The 7,021-nt window shown below is 48.9% G+C and overlaps 1 pseudogene; it reads left to right on the top strand.

Annotated features, from left to right (window-relative positions):
• The first annotated feature begins 4,858 nt into the window (after positions 1-4,858).
• LOC112313982 (small ribosomal subunit protein eS25-like) lies at positions 4,859-5,846 on the top strand (annotated as a pseudogene).
• The last annotated feature ends 1,175 nt before the right edge of the window (positions 5,847-7,021 follow it).

Genomic DNA, 7,021 nt, shown 5'->3' with positions numbered 1-7,021 from the left:
CAGCTCAACCTCCAGGGGGCGCTGACTATGTGAGTCCAATCACATGGGTGATGATTCAGGCCAAGGAATGAAGACTCAAAAAACGCTGGACATCAGTGAGCTTCCCTGGTTGGCAATACTCTGAGCATTAGCTGGGAGGAAGTAATACCATCCAGGACTTCACAGGCAGAGGACAGCCAGAACTCCCTGTTTGGACCCCTCCAAGGTTCTGCCCTATGCTACTCTTCCCTTAGCTTATTTCAATGTAGCCTTTTCATGTAATAAACATGACCACCAGTATAATAGCTTTCCATGAGTTCTGAGTGTTTCTAGCAAATTATTTAGCCTTAAGGTGGTTGTGGGAAGCCCCAAATTTGTGGCCAACCGGTCTGAAGTAAAGGTAACCCTGGGGATCCCCGAACCTGCAGCTGGTATTTGAAGTAAGGACAGTTTTGTGGGCACTGTTTCTTCAGACTGTACGGCTGCCTGAACCCTTTGCAACCTCCGTGGTTAAATCTATCCCTAGGCACTGTATTCTTCTAAATGCTGTTGTAAAATGGAATTATTGTCTTAATTTCCTAAAGCACTGCTGTTTTAAGTCTTCATGACCCCAACGACCTGAAGTGCCTTCCCCTTCTCAGCATTTATCAACAGTAAAAAGCAACTGCTGCTCATAAGCAGTATTTGCCCATCGATTTGCGCTGTCTTCTACTACCAAGTTCAACTGTCACTGACAACTTTGCTGTGAAACAGAGGCAGAGTGTGTGAGAGGAAAGCACATGAGAGCTCTCTGGATCTGATCCCCCAAGTGCCACTCCTCCTCAATCTCAGGTTCTTCACTCACAAAACGGAAAACCTCACAGGGTCATTGTGAGAATTAAAGGAGGGGGTGAAGGGTGGGGGCACATGGCAGGATTCTGGCCTGCAGCGAATGTGCAACAAACATTGGCTGATTTTTACCTGTCTCCCCAAAGAACTTGTAAGTTCTTCGAAGGCAGGGGCTTTGACTTGTATTTTTTACTATTTCTTAAAAGTTAAGATTATTTCACCCTGGCTAGTGTGGCTCAGCGGACTGAACGCCAGCCTACCAACCAAAGGGTCCTGGGTTCAATTCCCAGTCATGGCACATACCTGGGTTGCAGGCCAAGTCCCCAGTAGGGGGCGCGTGAGAGGCAACCACACATCCATGTTTCTCTCTATCTTTCCCTCCCTTCCCCTCTCTCTAAAAATAAATAATATTTTTAAAATTAAAAAAAATTATTTAACAGATTTCATGGCAGAATCAGACACTGGAGGCTGACTCTAATGTTGGCCACTAATAATCACTCTGTTACCTCTACGAAGTTGCTTACCCTGAGCCTCACGTTCCTTGTTTGTTAACAGGACCTACTTCACAGGATCAGAGGGTTCAGGTGAACTGCTCAGCATATAATCGCACCCCACTCCCCGAAACTGCTAACTACAACTATATCCCGTCCCAAACACTCCGTGTCCATGAAAGTCTGGCCCCCTCTGTATTCTCATTCCTCCACGTTCCCGCTAGACACACCCTCGCCCTTCAGGCAACTCTTGCCACCTTCTGACTTGCTCTTCTTTCCCGACGTGTCTTTAGTGCGCACTATTCATCTAAGGCCACAGGCAAGATCCCTAAAAACGCCTACGGGGCCGGTTCTATCACTGCGGCCGGTTTAGAGAACAGGAAACAGGCCCCGAGGATTTCAGCGGCTTCCTCGAGGTCAGGGGACTCCAGGGCGACGCCACAGCCCGCGCTCCCAACCGCCGCCCCTCCGCCTCTTCCCCGAGGTCCCCGCGCCCATTCCAACCCAGCCCGGTCCCTCCACTGCCGGGCGCCTCCCCGCGCCTCCGCGCGCGCATCGCCCCCACACCTGAGTCCGGCCGTGGCGGCTTCCCCCTTTCCTACGTCAGAAGCCCGGGGTGAGGCCGACATCCGTGTGCCATACGCGTGCAGGCCGCCGCGAGGCTGCGGGGTTGCACGTGGCTAGAGCGGGAGTCGGCGCACGTGGCTGCGTGGAGGGCAGACGCGGGGAGCCGGTCGGTTGCGGGGCGGGGGTGCCGGCCGCGAGGGCCACCTCCATCCGCAGTGCGCAGGCTCCCGGCCCGCGGGGCACAGGGCGCTGCCCGATTCCTCGGGGAGTGTCCAGGGAACGCTCGAGGCTCGGTGCCACGGGAGCCCCGCCGCGTCGTCACGCACACGCTCGAAGCCAGAGCGGCGCGTAAGGGTTCGCTGGGAAACGGCCGCGGGTGGCGCCGGCTGCCGGCCCTGCGGCGTCCTGGCCGCCTCAGCGGGCGGGAGGCAGCCTGCGGGGAGCCGGGAGCCTGGTCCCCCGGGGATGGAGGCGTCGGGGCAGCGGTGCTGTGGCCGCGGGGCAGGGACCGGCCGGTGAAGAAGGAGCGGGCAGGTGTCCCGGCCGCGGCTCGCGGAGAGCACCGAAGGCGGGCGGACTTCGCTCCATTCCCAGCGGGGGTGCTTTCGATCAGGAAGAGCAGTGACCGAGGCCGTAAGTCACCTCGAGCCTCCCGGCCCTCTCGGCCGGGCAGTGCCTCTGCGGGAGGTGACTTGTGCGGGTGCCACCTGTGGCCTTCTGATCTTAAAGCCCGTTTGCTCCTCCCGAATTGATCGGGACAAACTGAATCCTCCCCACCCTCGATCGTCAGCGACTTTGCTCCGCCGGGAGCGATTCCCCTCTCCCCTCCTCAAACCCTACCGGACCCTGTTCTCCGCTGAACTTTTCTATTACGTGAACCTTTACCAGAGTTGTCGTGTTTTTTCCTCTAGTCTTACAGATGGTAAGTCTCCTTAAGGTAGTGATTTTTTAAAAAATTTTTTGGCGTTGCCGCAAAACATAGTTAAATGCGACGGCGTGTCTTGCCGTAACTTACCGGGCCCGGTGGAGCCAGTCACATTGAGTTGTCGGCAGCGCCGAAAGCAAGGGCTGGGTCGCACTGCCACGAGTTCAGCTCTAGCTCTGTGCGCAGCCCCGTGCGCCTGCCCGGGGCTGGGTCCTGAGCTGGAAGATGCGGGCCTGCGCCGGGGGAGGGCTGGGGAGGAGGGGGCCCTCGCCCACCCTCCCGCGCCTGCGCACACGGGACACACTGATATACACACACTCACTTCCCTTCCGTCCAGCTCGCCCCCTCCCCTGCTAGTCCGGCTCCCGCGCTGCGCAGAAGCAGCTAGGCGGCGGTAAGGTGTGCGTGGTGGGTGTGTGCGCAGACTGTAGCGGCCGCACAGCGCCGGTGCCGCCCGATGTCGCGCCTCCCCGAAGGCATCCCAGGCGCTGAGACTCACAGCACTGAAGCGCTTAAATTAGCCCCAAAGTTCGTCCTCAGCGCCTCATTCTAAGAAGCAGGGCTTCATCCTGCCGACTGTATAACCCTCCAGCGGACAGCGATCCTCAGCTGGGGGGGCGGCTCTGCACATTGGAAAGGCACGGGTTTCCCTCGCTCTGCGGGGGTTTGTACAAAGCAGCTGTTTGTAGTCAGTCAAACAAAACAGGGGCAGGGGCAGACAATGCTAACTACGGTCTCTTTTTCTGAAGGAAAGTCAAATTGTTGGAATTGAGTGTTATGGTATAAGTGCACCATAAAGGAGGTGGTTCTTATCTTAATGACAATATATACATTTTTTATTACTTAAAAAAATGTTTATTGTTATTCAATTACAGTTGTGTGCCTTTTCTCCCCATCCCTCCACCCCACCCCAGATGACAATATATTTTAAGACTTACATTGTCAGCATTTAAAAACTTTTAAGTTTAGCTCTGACCCATGTGGCTCGGTTGGCAAAGCCAAAGGTCGCCAGTTCGATTCCGGTTAGGTCACATGCCTGGGTTGCAGGTTTGGTCCTGGGTTGGGGGTGCATAAAAGAGGCAACTCATTGATGTTTTTCTCCCTCCCTTTCTTCCTCCTTTCCCTCCTCTCTCTCAAAAAAATAAAAAATCTCAAAAAAAACCTTTTACGCTTAACCTATAAGTGTTTCTTGAGGTAACAAAATTTCCTTTTTGATATTTCATTAGTGTTCTAAATGCCCTCTAAAATAACATTGCAACTTAAATAACCATTTATGTGTGCTTAGCGTAAATAATGCTTCTGCCTGCCAAATAATGCTCTATCTTTTTTGGTGGATAAACAGGTACTCTACAAAAACAAACAACTTCCTTCCTTCCTTGAAGTAGTGGGCTCAGACGTGAGTGATGGGCTGAGTGGTGACGCTCAGCCTCATTCATGGAATATTAGGTGTGTAAGAAAGAACTGGAGGGGACATTCAGGCATCTTGGATTTGGGATGAAAACTTTCAGAATGATGAACAAAGCTTTGAAATAAAACATGTGAGATATTTCTACATATAATTTTATACAAAACTATTTTTATAACTATTAATTATATTGTTAAATATTTGTGAGTAGTTCACACTTTTGGAATGGAAGAATAACTTTTCTCTGCTGGCTGCTTCCTTGTGATGAACTTTCCTAATTTGCCCTAAAGATCTGTATACGAAGTGGACGCCAGTGGTATGGTAGCGTTTCTACTCAAAGGAGTAATGTAGGTGACCACCACCCTAGCGCCATACTTGTTTATTACTGTAAAGGAGCCAATACATTTCTGCCTCCAACTCTGGGACAAAATCAGTCGTATGTTAATTAAAATAGTACATACAGGTTTTAATGTAGAGTGTCTACTTTGCTGCAGGAAAGTATGTATAGATGATATTCTAGGTTATAATCTGAAATTCTACCAAGCAAACTCTCCTGTACAGTGTAAAGGACGGAGTCTCTAACTTCCCTGGTTTCTCTACTTGAGGTTTGTATGTTCTTTTTAAAATGTTAAATAAAAGGGGGGGGGTCCGTATTTAGAAAGCATGCCGAGGTAAATTTCAAATGACAAAGAGGAATTTGTTAATTTGGCAGAATTGTGTTGAGTGTATGCCTGGGTTTTGGTTTTTTTTATCTATACGTTTTCTTTTGGGTGTTCATTTTATTCACTTTTTCTTTCTCAGCTTGTTTTAAGACACAGTTTTAAATATAATTTTGACACTGTGGAATAACATTTTTAATACAAGACAATGTTACTATTAAGACTGACTAGAGAGTTCTTGATGACCAAACAATTGTGGCTTTTTAAAAACAAATTGTGAGGAATCCTAACTGACAACCAAGCTCAGTTTCATTACATCCAGTGTGTACTGTGTTGTTTCCAAGGGGCCTTAGTGTACAAACAGCTCTGCTGTGACTGTGCATGTAAATTTAAGGGTAAATATTATAAGGTGAATAAATCTCATGTTTTACTTTTAATTCAGAAAAAAAATACTTGGAACATCCATGCCATGGTGCATTTCTATTTTATATTATTTTGTTAAATTATATTTTATTGGCTTTTTGTCTGACATCTTCTCGGGTAGCAGTGAGAGCAGGCGCTCCTTGAGTTTCGCTCTGCCACCCAAGGACGACATGAAGAAAGACACTGGAAACTCGCCCAAGAAAGACAAAGACCCAGTGAACGAATCTGGGGGCGAGGCCACAAAGAAGTGGTCCACAGGCAAAGTTGGGGACAAGCTCAATCACCTAGTCCTGTTTGAAAACGCAACACATGATAAACTCTGTAAGGAGCTCCCGGCTACAAGCTTATAACCCCAGCTGTTGTCTCTGAGCGACTGAAGATCGCGCTTCCTTGGCCAGGGCAGCCCTTCAGGAGCTCCTTAGCGAGGACTTAGGAAGCTGGCTTCAGAGCACAGAGCTCAAGTAATTCACACCGGAAACACCAAGGGTGGGGATGCCCCAGTGGTTGGTGAAGATGCAGGAGCAACAGGAACCACCAGCTGTACGTTTCGAAAAATAAAACTTTATTAAATCAGAAAAATTATATTTTACTGATTATGTGATTCAGTTGCCCTGGTTTTTTCACCTTTGTCCCCCTCCACCCAGCACCCCTTATACCCTCGGGCAATCCCCCACCATTGTTCATGTCCATGGGTCATGCGTATGAGTTCTTTGGCTTCTCCATTTCCTATACTGTACTTTACATCCCCGTGGCTATTCTGGAACTACCTATTTGTATTTCTTAATCCCCTCACCTCTTCACCCATTCTCCCCCTCCCTGCTCCCATCTAGCAACCTTCTGGTAACTAACTGCTTTTCTCTTGCTGCTTTTAAGAGTCTCTCTTTATCTTCAACCTTTAGCCTTTTAATAATGATGTGTCTTAGAGTGGGCCTCTTTGCTTCCATCATAATTGGGACTCTCTCCACTTCCTGGACTTGCATGTCTATTTCCTTCACCAAATTAGGGAAGTTTTCTGTCACTATTCTTTTAGACAGATTTCTGATTTCTTGCTCTTGTCCTTCTGGTACCCTTATGATGCGAAAGCCGGACCTCTTGAAGTTGTCCCACAGGCTGCTTATATTAACCTCTTTCCTTAGGATTCTTTTTTCTTGTTGTTGATTGGTTGTTTTTTGCTTCCTTACGTTCCAAATCATTGATTTGATTCTCGGCTTCATCTACTCTACTTTTGTTTCCCTGTAAATTGTTCTTTATTTCAATTAATGTGTCCTTTGTTTCTGACTGGGTCTTTTTGATGCTGCTGAGGTCCTCACTCAGTTCCTTGACCATCCTTATAACCAGTGTTTTGACCTCTGCATCTGATAGATTGCTTATCTCCATTTCATTTAGTTCTTTTTCTAGAGTTTTTGTCTGTTCTTTCATTTGGGCCATGTTTCTTTGTCTCCTTGTTTTGGCAGCTTCCTTGTGTTTGTTTCTATGTATTAGGTGGAGCTGCTTTGACTCCATGTCTTGGTAGTGTGGCCTAATGCAGTAAGTGACCTGTACCACCTGTACAGTGGCACAGCCTCCCCTATCACCCAAGCTGGATGCTGGAGGTACACCCTTTGTATGGGCTGTGTACATCCTTCTCTCGTAGTTGAGCCTTGGTTGCTGTTGGTAGATCAATGGGAGGGATTTACCCTTGCAGGTCAGTTAGCTGCAAGGATTGGCCGTGACCACTGACCACCAACCTCTGTGGAGGGTGGAG

This window comes from Desmodus rotundus, chromosome 12 (assembly GCF_022682495.2).
Source record: "Desmodus rotundus isolate HL8 chromosome 12, HLdesRot8A.1, whole genome shotgun sequence".
NCBI classification, from domain to species: Eukaryota; Metazoa; Chordata; class Mammalia; order Chiroptera; family Phyllostomidae; genus Desmodus; species Desmodus rotundus.
This window is presented reverse-complemented; position numbering and strand designations above follow the sequence as displayed.